The 15704-nt window shown below is 40.3% G+C and overlaps 1 non-coding gene across 1 annotated transcript; it reads right to left on the reverse strand.

Moving 5' to 3' along the window:
• Positions 1 to 7983: 7983 nt before the first annotated feature.
• Positions 7984 to 8055, reverse strand: trnac-gca (transfer RNA cysteine (anticodon GCA)). The gene has a single exon. It is a non-coding gene; the product is annotated as a tRNA-Cys (tRNA).
• Between the last annotated feature and the right edge of the window lie 7649 nt (positions 8056 to 15704).

Genomic DNA, 15704 nt, shown 5'->3' on the forward strand with positions numbered 1-15704 from the left:
AAAACCTGCAAACAGTTCATACAGCCATACATATATATTCATACTGTGGATTAGTAATTATATATTAGAACTTTCATGTAAATTGTATTTACAACACCAGGTTACGTTATTTAATGTAAAATACAAAAAGAAATAATAATAGAAAACTAAAAGGAAACAGATGTTGAAAACAGTTAAAAATCTCAACAACTAAACTGAACTGGCCATTGAGAAATATTTTATGTTCACATGACATACTTCCATTCCTATCAGGGGATTAAACACACACACACACACACACACACACACACACACAAACAATTCCCTTTAGATAAATTTACTCAGACGCTTGTTCATGAATCACAACATAATGATTCTTTCTCACACTGAACACTGCAAAAGATCAGAAGACAACAATGCACTAATGAATAAGACGGTTCTAGTTACTTGTTTGAAAATACAAGGAATTGGTTTACTGATAATAAGATAATCCTTAGTTTTGAAGATGATCTCCTTCTGTTGAGGTTGAACTTGTTGAACATTGGGCTATAACTGATTAGTTTGACTATTATATATGTGAAGTTACGACACTTAGACAATAAAATGCCCTTCATCTGCAGTGTAATTACTCCAGACAGAACAGAGAGGATCATGAGTCCACTGGCATTGTGGAATTCTGCTATGAGGATTGACCTGAGCCTTGTCTTTAGTGCACTTGTTATCAGTCAATATGGAATTGTACCATGAGGGTAGAAATCTTTCTTTATTATAAAAATTACTCCATACTGCAAGAAAATACTTTAAGCAGAAGGATTTTAACAGGAGTTTAGGTTAGTGTCAGTTTGTGGGCAGTTTTGCATCACTTCCAAAAAAAAACATGACAGTAGGAAGATTTGCTAGGAGAAATTGCACTTCTGTGTGAATGAGTGTGTGAAAGGGTTTGTGGAGTGCAAAGGACTGACATCCCATTCAGGGTGTTTTCCCACCTCATGTCTTGGACAGACTCTGTATCTACTATGACCCTGACCAATAGAGAAAAAGATAGAAGCCCCCAAAAGGACATGTAACTTTCTCTAAAGCATTGGAAGAGCTGCTTTTAATATAACAAAACTGTGTGAAAGTTTTTGTACAGTGCAGATGGATTTCCTGTCACTGTGGGCTCCAGAGCACAGTAGTATAGAGCAGAGTCTGATACAGCAGCAGAGGAGATGATCAGATCCACTTTCTTATTCGTTTTATCTTGCTCTTTTTTAAGTTTTATGGACAATCGTGGACGAGGTGGTTGAGCCTCAGTGACAGTTTCAGTGCTTTCATAAATCAGCAGCAGAAACTCGGGTCTTGATCCAGGTTTTTGTCGATACCAGTGGAGACTGTTAACTGATCCAGTATATGTGCAGGACAGTGAGATGTTGCTGCCTTCCATTGAAAATACATTGGTTTGATCTGGTTTAATGTTATTGTCAGCAGCCTCTGCTATAAAAACATTACAACAATATTGTGATATTTTAATCATAAATGACACATTTCACATGAAAAATTATGTCTTATAAATTAGAAAAAATAATATTTTGTGTGCAGTGTATATGACTTACCAACATCAGCAAGAGTGAAAAACACCACGAAGAGGAACAACATTGTTTTCCTGAGTGTTTAGTTCAAACCTCTAGCTTTAGAAATGAATGTCAGTGTTACTATTTGATGTACATCTCCACCTCTAGCTCCACCTACTTGTATTTATGTATATTCATGACAGATCTGCTGTTCTGAATACTGTTTACATCAAGCTTGTAGAAATATTTTTGTATTAATAAAACAATGTGGTCCTGAGAAGCAATGGATTCGTTAATCCCATTTACTCAATTTTTCTGTGATATTTTGACATTAAAAGTTACAACACTTGTTTTGGGGTCTCTCTCTCTCTCTGTCTCTCTCTCTCTCTCTCCTTTCTTTAGTAGGTGGTTTTTGGGATTGCACTGTGTGACACTGATTTTGGAATATGGAAGAAATATTTATACAAATACCTATGTCTTCATAGGCCCCATATATTTCTCTTTCAAATACTGTTGAATTTGTCATTTCCATGTTTTTTTTCCTCACAAGAAAACAGATGTTGATAGTAGCTGTAAAACTTAACAACTCCACTGAATTGGCCATTAAGAAAGTCTTGTTGTACATCCTGTCCTAACAGGGAAGTAAACACACAAAATTACTTTAGATTTACTTAAATACTTGATTATTAATCAGAAGATAATATTTGAAACCTCTTCTTCTTCTTTCGGCTTTTCCCTTCAGGGGACTCCACAGCGAATCATCTCTCTCCACCTATCCCTATCTTCTACATCCTCAACACTTGCACCTACTAGCTTCATATCCTCCTTTATTACATCCATATACCTCCTCTTTGGCCTTCCTCTTTGCCTCCTGCCTGGCAGCTCCATGTCCAACATTCTCCTACCAGTATACTCACTCTCCCTCCTCTGGACATGTCCAAACCATCTTAATCTGGCCTCCCTAACTTTGTCCCCCAAATATCCAACATGAGCTGTCCCTCTGATGTACTCGTTCCTAATCCTGTCCAACCGTGTCACTGCCAAAGAGAACCTCAACATCTTCAGCTCTGCTACTTCCAGCTCTGACTCCTGTCTCTTCCTCAGTGACACTGCCTCTAAAACATACAGCATGGCCGGTCTCACCAATGTCCTGTACACCTTCCCCTTGATTCTTGCTCTTACTCCTTTCTAAACTGTATCTTACCACATCTAGCTCCACCCACTTTTACTTAGTCAGAGTCATGTCAACTGTTCTGTTCTACCTCCTATATATATAACCCTGTGCTATTTCTCACACTTCATGTCCCAGCTTGGTCATAAGAACTAATATTAAGATGAACATACCTAGAAGAAGCATTAACAGTAAAAGATTAAAGAGCAGCATGATAGAGATGGTAATCTGCTGAAAGATAAAGCTGAAGGAGTTTACTGTCATAGCCTGTGGAGCTCCACACTTCCTGCAGCTGACACTGTTGATCAGAATATGTCTCACCAGGGGGCAGAGTGATTCCTGGGTTTTTTAGATGTAATGTTTTCGTTGTAATTACTGCATCACACTGAATGATTGACAATGTTATTTTATGATAACTTAGAAAATATTCTTCACTAGATTATACTACACCTCTTGATTTAGACACTTCTGAATGTTGTGAATTGTTGACGACAAATCTTAGTTTGTTTTTATACATGTAAATTGTTGCATCTGCACAAAGTGACCATGTACTGTTTTTAATGATGAGACTGACAGGAGTTTTTCTATAACACAACTTTACTGCTTATGCACCGGATACAAGAGGGGAAAACATTGTTTACACCTACTGCGCATATGTAATAAAACAGAGAATCAATACGGAGTGCCGTAAGGCCAAACTGTGCGAAATTTTGATAGCAATACACAACATACTCCTCCCCTTTTACTTTCAACATCAACCTCAACAAATACATTTTTTTTAAACATATATATATAAAACTTCTAACACTAGGGGAAAGAGGGTAGACTGCCTTGTTTCCCTGATTGAACCCTGGGGATTATTCTGCCCCAACATTGTGGGTCAACCACTAACTAGAGATCTAATCTTTGTGGTGGTTTCCGCACTCTGGTCGGATAACCATGAAGATCAGACACGGGAGGTGTTGTTACAACAGTGTCTGTAATAGTCACTGGTGTAGGAGATATATTCTCGGAGGGAACAGTTATCTGACTTTTATTGGAAAGTGGTGCAGGCAAGATTTCTAGTACTACATCCCTACCAGAGTCAATGTGAGACGTGTGTTGTTGTTGAACTTCCCATTCACTGGGATTATCACTGGAGATTGCTGAAGACAATAACTGGTCAACGTGTCTCCTCCATGTCTGATTGTCCTTAGTTTCAACAATGTATGAAACAGGGCCAGTCTGTGCAAGAATGGTTGCAGGTACCCACTTTTCTCCCTTCCCGTAATTAAGAGCAAGTATGCTGTCACCTCTGCTGAAACTCCTAAATTTTGCCTTACGTCGTCTCTCCAGCTGCCTACGCTGCTGTAACAGGACCACCTGTTTGGTTCCTTTTGGTCTCAACAGATCCAGTCTGTTGCGCAGTTGTCATTTCAACAGTGCTGTAGCTGGGGAGACTTTCGTGACTGCATGGGGAGTGTTCCTGTAAGAGAACAGAAAAGTGTTCAAGTGCTGATTTAGGGAACCCTTACCCTGAAATGTCTTTAGGGCCTTCTTCAGAATCTGGACAAAACATTCTGCCAGGCCATTGGTGGATGGATGATACGGTGCAGATCTTATGTGTTGAATCCCATTCACACACAGGAAGGACTGAAACTCTTCTGACACCAGTTGAGGGCCATTATCACTTACAAGCTGCTGAGGTAGTCCGAAATGACTGAATGTGGATCTAAGCTCTTCAGTGGTTTTCTCAGAGGATGTGCTGTTCATAACTGCTACCTCCGGCCATTTGCTGTGAGGATCGACAATCACTAGAAACATGTGACTCTCTATTGGACCTGCAAAGTCTATATGTTTTCTTTGCCATGGCTCCTCTGGGAAGTCCCATGGGTACAATGGGGCCATCTGTGGCATGTTTCTTACATTTTGGCAATCTGGACATCCCTTTGCTTCCTCTTCAATCTCTGCATCTATCCCAGGCCACCAGAAGTAGCTGTGTGCCATCTCTTTCATCCTCACTACTCCCGCATGTCCTGCATGAAGTTCCTTCAGCAAAAAGTTCCTCAAAGTCAGGGGTATAACGACACGATAACCCCATAGTAAGCAGCCAGACTGTACAGTTAGTTCATTTTGCCGAACCAGATAAGGTTTTAATTTTTCTGTCATCTCTCCTCTCTTGCCTTGAGAGATCCAGGTCAAAACTTCTGACAAAACTGGGTCAGTTCTGGTGAATCGTTTCACTTGAGCCGCCGTGACAGGTGCACTTTGAACTTCTTTGAAGTAAAAGATGTCAGCTTGACCACCTTCTGATGGTGTTTCCGGCAGGGGCAGCCTGGACAGTCCATCTGTGTTGCAGTGCTGCTCAGATCTCCTGTATTTGATGTCGTATTGATGTGCCGACAGGAACAGAACCCAGCGCTGCACGCGATTTGCCGCCAGTGAGGGAATGACAGTTTGAGGGCCAAAGATAGAGGTAAGTGGTCAGTGGTCAGCAAGTAGAGTGAATCTGCGCCAGAACAAGTATTGATGAAATTTCTTGACACCAAATATGATCGCTAAAGCTTCTCATTCAATTTGGGCATAATTGCTCTCTGCTGAGTTCAGGGTCCTTGACGCAAAAGCAACTGGTCTTTCTTCACCGGATGGCATAACGTGAAAGTACCGCCCTGACACCGTATGGTGAAACATCACATGCCAGCTGTATTGGTATAGAAGGGTTATAATGTGTGAGGGCCTTGGACTGTGTTAATACACATTTCACATCCCTGAATGCCTTCTCACATCTGTCGGACCATTTCCATTGTTGGGACTAGTTCAACAGTTCGTGTAGGGGACGAAGCCTGCTGGCCAGGTTTGGCATGAACTTTGCGTAGTATGTCAGTAGTCCCAGGAATGAGCTCAGCTGGCACACATTCTTTGGGGACGGTGCATCCATAATAGCTTTTACCTTAGATGGAGCTTTATGGAGACCAGTGCTGTCAATTACGTGTCCAAGACATTCGGTGGGTTTGAAAAATTCACATTTGTCTTTCTTTACCCGGAGACCATGCTCTTTTAGCCGCTGTAGCGTTGTATTTAGGTTATGGAGATGATCCTCATCATCTTTCCCTTGATTAACAGGTCATCCAGATAACACTATACTCCATTTAGGCCACTCAGGATCTGGTCCATGGCATGTTGAAACAATGCTGGAGCCGAAGTTATTCCAAAAGGTAGCCACTGATATCTATATAGGCCCTTGTGTGTCACGATGGTCAACAGCTCTTGGGAAGCAGGATCAACCTGCATTTGAAGGTAAGCATGACACAAGTCTATTTTGCTGAATTTCTGGCCGCCCGCTAATCCAGCAAAAAGATCTTCAATTAACGGCAAGGGGTACTGTTCCACAGTTAAAACAGGGTTTATCGTAACCTTGAAATTGCCAAAAATTCTGACCGTTCCATCCTTTTTTAATGCAGGAACAATAGGTGTGGCCCACTCACTGATGCCCACTTTCTTCAGTACTCCAGTGTTCTCCAGGCGGTCCAGTTCTGTTTCCACCTTAGGCTTAGTTGCATAGGGAACAGGGCGGGCTTTAAGGCACTTAGGTTTACTGTCGGGTTTAATGGCCAGCTTTACAATGATGTCTTTCATGTTCCCCAGCTCATCTCCGAACACCTCTGCATGCTTCCTCAGGATGTTTTGTAAGCTGGTAGACTCTTTCGCTACTAAGTGCACTTCTTGCCAATTTAACTTTATTTTCTCTAGCCATGCTCGGCCCATCAAATGTGACTACTACCTTTCACAATATATAGTGGTAATTTTACCTTCTGGCTGTTCAGCTTCACAGTTACATCCACCACCCCTAAAAGAGGCACAAGCTCTCCTGTGTATGATTTCAGAGTCAGCTTTGCTTCCTTGGGATGGAGGTATGGCCACTTCTCTCTGTAAGTTGACTCAGTCACGAGTGATACAGCTGCTCCTGTATCCACCTGCATAGGGACGGCCTCCCCATTTAACAGTGGCGTCACCCAGTAGCCATCAGAATTTGAAGACACAGACATTATGTGTGAGAAGTCATTTTCTTCAGATTCATCCTCTTGTTTCCCCGTATTTTCTACTTGATTGAGGTTAAATTTCCTGACATATCCTTCTTTTTGTTCCACCTGTTTAGTTGGCTTTACTTTCTCATTTATGGTCAGCTTTTTGCTTTGACATGCACTCTCAACGTGTCCCTTTCTTCCACAGTTTCTGCAGTCTTTGTCTTTGAACCAGCATTCTTGTGCCGGATGACCACTCTTTCTGCAGCGGTAACATGTTCTCTTGCCATCCTGTTTTATTTTCTGCTCGCTCTAATGTAAGATAGACAGGTGTTCAAAAGGCTGCGCCAAGCGAACCTGAAGCTGAAACCTGCAAAATGTTGTCTCTTCTGCTGCCAGGTAGTCTACCTTGGCCACGTCGTCTCAGAGCATGGTATAGCCGCCGACCCAGAGAAGGTGCAGGAAATTCAAGAATGGCCACAGCCTGTGAGTGTTCACGAAGTTCAACAGTTTGTGGGTCTTGCATGCTACTACAGGCGGTTTGTCAAAGATTTTGCTGCAGTTGCAAAGCCCCTTCACAACCTGTTGAGGAAACATGCCCAATTTCACTGGACCCCTGAGAGCCAACAGGCATTTGATGAGTTAAAGAAGCTGCTCACTACCACCCCCATCCTTGGCTACCCTATGGACATTGGTGATCTTGTTCTGGACACAGATGCTAGCAATTTCGGAATCAGACCTGTGCTTTCTCAAGTACAACAAGGGAACTGCGTTCTGCTCAGACAGCCGATCCGGAAATTGCTCCCATCAAGAGGTGTATGGAGGAAGCCAATGAATGACCTTCCTGGGAGAATGTGTCCCCCTATGGCCCAGCAACAAAAGCCTACTGAAGCCAGTGGCAAAGACTGTACCTGAATGAGGGCCCTGAGTTTTATCCCCAGATAATCCTGCCGCGAGTTTTCCAGGAAGATGTAATGCGCCAGATGCACGAGGAGCCAGTGGGTGGACATTTCGGTGTGGAGTGAACATTGTCTTGGTTGTGGACCAGGTATTGTTGGTACCAAATGTGAGAAGATGTTTCACTTTGGTGTCGCACACGCACATTATGGGGCACCACTTACACTCCATAGTGACCAAGGCACCAATTTTGAATCAGAGGTCTTCCAGAGCATGTGTGAGTTGCTAGACATTGACAAAACCTAAAAACAAAACACAACACCTTTCTGACCTCAGTCAGATGGACAGGTCGAGCAATTTAAAGGTACTGCAAAGCAAATCCATCAGGGGGCACCTGGATTTGAACCAGGGACCTCTTGATCTGCAGTCAAATGCTCTACCACTGAGCTATACCCCCACAGGTAAGAACTAGCAACTGACAACAGGTTGCCCTTTCAAAGCATTTTAAACCTGTCATTTTAATATTGGACCAAGGGTGCATAGATTAAAAGTCAATCTGCAGTTTCCTACTGCGATGGGATTATCTACACATGATATCGTTTGTAGGCTTGGTCATTTCCAGACAACTTTTAATGTTGTAAACTGTTAACCAGTTAAGGATACCTGAATCAGCGGATTCAGGCAGCGGTATGCGGATTCGTCCAGGGGGCCGTCTGATCCGCAATAAAATTCTCTAACGCACTCTGCTTGGTCCCAATGAAAAGAGTGTCAACTGGTCTAGGTGGTCTACTGGTGTGGGAATTATTTGTTACAATGAAAACAGTCCCTGCTGGTAGACGTGGCATAATGATCAGGGTAACATATTACTGTGAAGACAGTCCTTGTTGGTGCAGGGTGTGTGGAATTTGTTCATAGCAGACTCTGGGCACCTTAACACAAATCAGTCGCCCCTTGAAAGCCAAAGCCTATTTGAGCATCTTTGCTATCCAAGAGCATCCCTTCAAGGCCACAATTTACCCATCTTTGTAAATTCACCACGTTGTTTAATCCATTCCACAGATAAGTGAGGCTGTCGGAGGACAAAGGTAGGTCTTACCCTGGATTACATTGTTGTCGTTGCTAATACTTTTATTTAGTGAGTCCCTGTGAGTAGAGCTGGTATAATGATCAAGGGAATTTTTTAAATGTGGAGACAGTCCTTGTAGATGGTGGAGGTGTTTGGAATATGTTCTTGGCCATCAATGGGCACCTTAACACAAATTCATTGAGTCTATAGGCGATATGCTTAATCTTTTTGGTTATGCCCACGGACGACTCAACAGTCTAGAGCGCAGAGCGCTTAATGCCACTCTACAGAAAATCCTAGCCACGACCTCCGTGCGATGTCATTGGGAGTGGGACCTTATGGTTCCTTATGCTGTAATGGCTTACAGAGTGACCAAACACAGCTCGACTGGGCTTACCCCAAACATGATGCTTTTCAGCCAGGAGATAATGGAGCCCATCGACCTCATCACAGGGAAGCCCCTAAGCAACACAGTGACTGAATCAGTCCCACAATATGTGATTCAGATGAGAGAAAGTTTGGAGTTTGCAAATCAGGTGGCGAGGAATGCACAAGGCCAATCTGTGGAGCGTGCTAAACAGTATGATAAGCGAGTGACCAGAACATGCTACAAGGTCGGTGATGCAGTGTGGTATCTTGTCAAAAGAACCAAGCAAGTGAAAAACAAGATCAGGAAGTTTCTCCCCAACTACGATGGCCCTTACTTTATCTTGGGACATCTTGACAACCTAGTGTACTGAATCCAAAGAAATCCTAGGACCAAAGTAAAGGTCGTTCATCATGACAAGCCCAAACCCTACCATTCTCTGCAACCCTTGGAGAACAGCTGGGTATTTAAAGACTCGGACGGTTGGCAACCTCAGGAAGTTCCTGCCCTAAGCCTGGAAGCTGATGGAACTGGACTTCACCTGAATCTGTCTTGTCTCTTAGCAGAGGAAACTGAAAATTCCAGTGGCACGAACAGCACGCCTCTCATGGATAATCCCGCTGAACCGATGACAGAGCAGGACACACAGAGAATGTTCAGTCGAGTGGGGGTAGCATGCTGCAACAGGATTCGACAGGGACTGTTAACAACCAAATGGGGGGTAGGCCAATGGTTGGACATTGTGTTGAATGTATTTCTGCCTTTCATTTACACCGTAGATCTATGATAATATCATGGCTAATGTGTGTGTTGATGTGCCGTGTATCCGTCATACTATGTTGCTGGAGTGGTGTTAAGGGTTTAATCACCATCCAGAGTGGGGGTAGTGTTGCGGGAGTGGGGTAAAGTAAGAGCTGTTGCTTTAAGACCACTGTCTACAGGGAGGTTGTAGTCCTGAGTGAAATGCATTATGGGTAGAGTAGTGCGGAACAATGTGCTCAGAAGTGTGTGTGCGCTCGCGGTTCATCTAGTTTGGAAAGCAGAGAAATAAAAGCTTATTTGCTATTTATGTTAGAGTTCATGTCAGTTATTCCATCCGGGAGTAAATTTTGAGGGAAGTAAAATGGCATGCATCGGCTAACTTTGTCCGTCTCATCCTTTTTTTCGAACACTGAACTACCGAACTGCTACCCTGCCACTGTGAGTTATTGGAGAGGAGGAAGTAACACAGGGTTCTTGAAAGTGTCCTACTACTGGGGTAAATATTACATTGTATTGTATATTATGTTATATTATATTATATATTTATTGTACATTTATTGTAAAATCAGTGTGACATTAAAGGATAAAGATCGTCCTACCGTGAGGGGCTGAGTGTTGTCAGAAGGAGCTCTTTCTCCCCGCAGGACGCGGTAACCATAGTAACCAGTGATTTCCGGATTGGACCTAAGATTTCCAGCCCAGCTACAGCTTAAAACCCGTCCATTTAAAAATGAAATAAAATAAAATACCAGCCCAAAATGCATAGTGTGATAACTAATACATTAACAAACAGAAAACCCAAAACAAATGGGTTTGTGCAAAGGGCACTATTTAGACACACACACACACACACACACTGACAGACCTGCAGCACAGGCGATCTCACCCAGTGTCCAGCTCTTCAAGTCCTGCAGAAATCCGCGGAAGTTTTGATAATTTTATGATCATTCCTAAATATTATACAACATTACATTAGTATTATGGACTGTAAGATACTGAGCCGGGAAGTGTGATGAAGGAACGAACGAATCCGACCCGAAGACGGTAGTGACTGCAGAGCCGTAGCCTATGAGGCTGTCACGTGACGAACAAGTTTCCCAGCACAGACCCAGATAGGATCTTGCGCATGCGCGGTCAATACAAAATGAACGAATCACTCCCGAATCATATTACGGATTCATTCAAAATGACCACAAAGAGCACAAAGATAGAGTGCAGAATCTGAGAGCTTTAGACCTCTGATAGTGAGTTCAGTAGAGTCTCTGCTGGTTTTTTCTCTAATCGACGATCATCAGGAGTGCTCTGGTCAGATCTTGACCTTGCGCCTTTATACAGTAAATACTGTGGTGCGCTGTTAGGATATTGTTTGTACCAGTAAAGATGAATGTCTTCACTGCTTGACTCATATGAACATTTCAGAGTAACAGTCTCTGTTTCTTTCCTGACAATGTTGGCATCTTCATCTGTTGGTCCAATTTTATTTGCAAAACTGCCTGGTGTGAAAAGAATATAAAAAAATATGTAAGTGGAATAGTTTTTTTAAACCAAATATTGACTTAAAATTCAATAAATGACTAGATGAATAATAGAAAACATGGTCATTAATTAATGCACTGAATTAATTGATTAAATATTATTGTAATAATGAGTTCTGTTAATAAATTGATAAAAATAAATGACCTGTAACTAGAGTGAGAATCAGTGGTATGTATCTCACTATGTACAGTAAGTTGTATAGTTGATCCATTTCTGAACACAGCTCTGTGAGGATTCTGTATAATAGTGCTGTATGTGCTGAACTTTACACGTCTCTAGAAGGACACACCCAGGAAGTGATGCTGTTGGAGCATAATTTTACACAGATCATCACTTCACAGTATCAGTGACAGTGAACTGAGTCACTAATACAACACAGAACTATTCCACTGTTGCTGATCAACCCACTGCATCTGACTCATGACTCTAACACCAAAAAGACACAATAACTCACAGTACTTTATCCTTTGATACTAACTTTTTAAACTAAATACATTTCCAAGTTTTTTCTATTTTATTTTGAGTAGAAAGTGGAATAGAAAAGCTATACTTGTATTCAGGCTGTATAGGTAACAAGAGGTTTTGTGTTTTTGTTAGCTGATAATTCTGAACTACTGTATGAGTGCAGCATTTGACTCTGCAAGCTACTGTTATAAACAGATATAGCTAATGTTAGCTTGCTAGCTAGCTATCCTCAGTTATATCAGAGAACAAACAACTCCTGTTCAGTCTTCTGCAAGAGTCTCCTCATGATGATGACCAAAAGAGAGCAAAATAAAATAAATACATGGAAGTTTGCTGATCTTATGTCAGACTGTTGTATGTAATGAATTACTGTAAAATATTTAGTATGATAATGCATTTAAAAACTAACAACAGTCAATTTAAGCAATTATTTAATGTACATTTGATTTTTTTTAGTAAATTAGGACTCCAAAAAGACTATCTATAGTGGAGAGATGTACAATAATATCCTGTTCATGAGTTTATTCTGCTGTGTGAGTTTATTTCACTTGAAAATTGTGAGAGTCAAAAACTAGCAGAGTTCCTGATTTAAAGGAATGTAAATTATTGAGTTTAAGCAGTTTATCTACCTTCAGTATAACAAAACTGTGTCAGTGTTTTTGTACAGTGCAGCTGGATTTCCTGTCACTGTGGGCACCAGAGCACAGTCGTATAGAGCAGAGTCTGATACAGCAGCAGAGGAGATGATCAGATCCACTTGTTTAGTTTTATCATCAACTTCAGCAGACAGACGTGGTGGCATAGGGTCAGTTTTATCTCCACTCGGTAAGATGTAAAAAAGGAACTCAGGTTTAGATTTTGGATGTTGTTTGTACCATTGCAAGTTATTTACTGCACCACTGAAGTCTTTGTAGCTGCAGGACAGAGTAACATCATCACCTTCATCTACAACTTCATGAGGGAAACGTGGCTCTATTGGATCTGCCATGGAGTCACCTGTCATAGAGAAGAGAACATAATAATTTTTATTTTTCAGTTATATAACTCATATTATACTTTTTCTTAACATCATAAAGGCTAATTAATCATTAATGTAACACTTCCTTTCTGAGAAGGTCAATGATAACTTACCTAATGAAAGCCACAGACACATGAATATAACAGTGATCATGATGAATGGTGTTAGCAAAATGACAATATTCTGAGGTCTTTCTGTACTTTATTATATTAACATTTCTGAGGTTCATGAAGCTCCACCCCTCAGCATCATATGACAGTGTCACCAGTTTTACTGACAGATTCTTTACTGCATCCTGACATTACATTCAGTCTCACATGTGGAACAAGACATTTATCATTCATCTAATAATTAAGGTTTTACATATTATACCAGGGGTCTCTAACTCTTTATTGGACTCTTAGTCAAATATCAAGTGGTTTAGACAATCAATAAATCAATTAATCAATTAATTACTTGTTTGTGTATTTATGTGACTAACAACATTACACTTAAATGTGTTCATTTATCAGCTTTTATCTGAAAGCTTTATCTTTAATGTGATGATTTCATTAGGTAAAAAATAAAAATCCACATCATAGGTACAAAATCTACAATGTTGAGTTTCTTGAACATTTCCTGATAGAGACATGGTTACAGAGTGACAGCAGCACATGTTTATTAGTGGCTGGGTTTATTGTTTTATTCTGCCTCCTTGTGGAACAACAGAAACTGGCGCTGTTTTCTGGATATTTTCATTCAGTTACTTTCAATAGATGATTTTAATGTAGAATAAAGTTAATTTCTAAATTTATTCAGTAGGACAGATTAGCCAGGATACCACTGGATAAATGGATAAATGGTAATTGCTAAATTTTGTATAGCTAATATTCATTCATTACATTCTGACTATTTAAAATCAACTTCAGTTACTTCATAAAACCTTATAAAAGTATGCATGTAACATGTACAGTTCTTTTTGTTATTGATCTAGACATCACTCTGCTTCAGTAAAGAAATTAAATTCCCTAATGTCTTGTCTTTTGTTGTGTATGGAACACGGGAGCCTGTGTTAGCTCACACCATTTTATTCTTTTTTAAAAGTTTTTTATTTTGTGTATTATATCACTTTATGGATTTGTTATCTTTTCTTTCTCTTTTTTGTGTTATTTTGTTTAGCTTTTTAGGAGGTTTTGTTTTCCTTTTGCTCTCTGGATCTTCATAAAGCTTCTTGAAGCTCCACCCTGCAGTATCACATGACAGGGCTGATTGTTGATTCTTACATTTGAATCCAGGATTTATTGAATTCATTTTTTGAATGAAAAATTTTTTTTGTCAAATTTCTTGCAAATGTTAACATCATAAAGGTTCATGAAGCTCCACCCCACAGCATCACATGACAGTGTCAGCAGTGTGGCTTTACATTCAGGAGTGAGGTGGACTGGAAGACTCTAACAACACAAGGTTAAAGGTAGTTACATATGAAAAATACAGCATTTGTACAACTGCACTAGAGATTTAAAAACACAGTTTAGTCTAAAGTGGACAGTTGTTTTATGTGAGCTGGTATATCTGAAATTATCTACTACTGAGATGAACCATGGCAGGGGTTAAGATAATATTTGTGCAGTATGTATGATAGAAGTAGAGGTAGAGCCTATATCACAGAGGGTTTATTGTGAAAAGTATGTGAAAAGAATGTGCAGGTTTATATGCTGCTCTAGTATTCGGCCCATCATAAGATAACTGAGTTCACCATCTTTGTGTTCATCAAGGAGAAAAACCTTAAGACACAAAGAAATGTTCACAGACAAAAAGAGGCTTGAGTCATCAGAAAGAGTATTTAAACTTTGCACTTCATATATTTATAAAGGATTTTTTCTCTGTAACACTGTAATACATTATGTGTTAGTTTTTGCCTCTTCAAGGCAGTGGTGGTGAACTTGCTGTTGTTCACTGCAACAAACTCAAAAGATTCAGTGCTGCCTTCCATGATATAGTGTTGGTATATTGTATATTGTAAAATTCTGCTGTGATGATTGAACCAAGCTTTTACTTTTTATTTCCAGGTTATCAAGGAATATGGAATAGTATCATCAGTGTATAAAGATGTATACCTGACTATCAGAGTAAAGTGTCTGGAAGAGGCTCGGAGGCAACATCCACAAAGTTGTATATATTTTCTGGTAAGGATCCTCAATGGTGGATAGATAGACCCTAATCATCTTTCTAGTGGTTTTCATTATCTTCCATAGAGTCTTCTGCTCTGACACGGAGTGCAGTTTAATATTAAACAGCTGAATAGTTTCACATGATGCTATCAATATTTCCCTGAATGTAATGATGAGGATGGGAGAGAGGGGTCTGCTCTCCTATCTCTACATGAAATTGAGACACTTCTGGGATTTTCTGGCTCAGATAAGATCCTATGTGATGCACCATAAAAACTGTCATCACTGTGATGCCAACAGTCATGTATTTTTTAACCTGTGGATTGTTGCTTTTACATGGCTTTAAGCCTCTTCTTCTTCTTTCTGCATGTAGACTCATCAGAGCATCTAAAGAAATCCCCAAGAAGATTGAATACCAAAATAAGGAAAAGCTACTTTTAAAAGTTATATTAATAATCCCTCTCTAAACCAAAAATTATACCATTAATGAATGCAAAATATTTAACTAATCTTTACTTTTCAGGCACTGATGAACTGTCAGACAAAGACATCAGATAGTATTGCTGCCTCACAGTTCCATGGTCCCCAGTTCGAGATTGAGCTCAGGTTTCTCTCATTTCCAGTGTTGCCAAGAAAAGCTATAGATCTCTGAACAGGATAAAGTGGTTAATGAAGCTTAAACAATTAGCTATCTCCTAATAATCCAACATTTGTCAAACTATAATATATTAATGAACCCTTT

This window comes from Hemibagrus wyckioides, unplaced genomic scaffold (genome assembly GCF_019097595.1).
Source record: "Hemibagrus wyckioides isolate EC202008001 unplaced genomic scaffold, SWU_Hwy_1.0 Contig24, whole genome shotgun sequence".
Lineage (NCBI taxonomy): Eukaryota > Metazoa > Chordata > Actinopteri > Siluriformes > Bagridae > Hemibagrus > Hemibagrus wyckioides.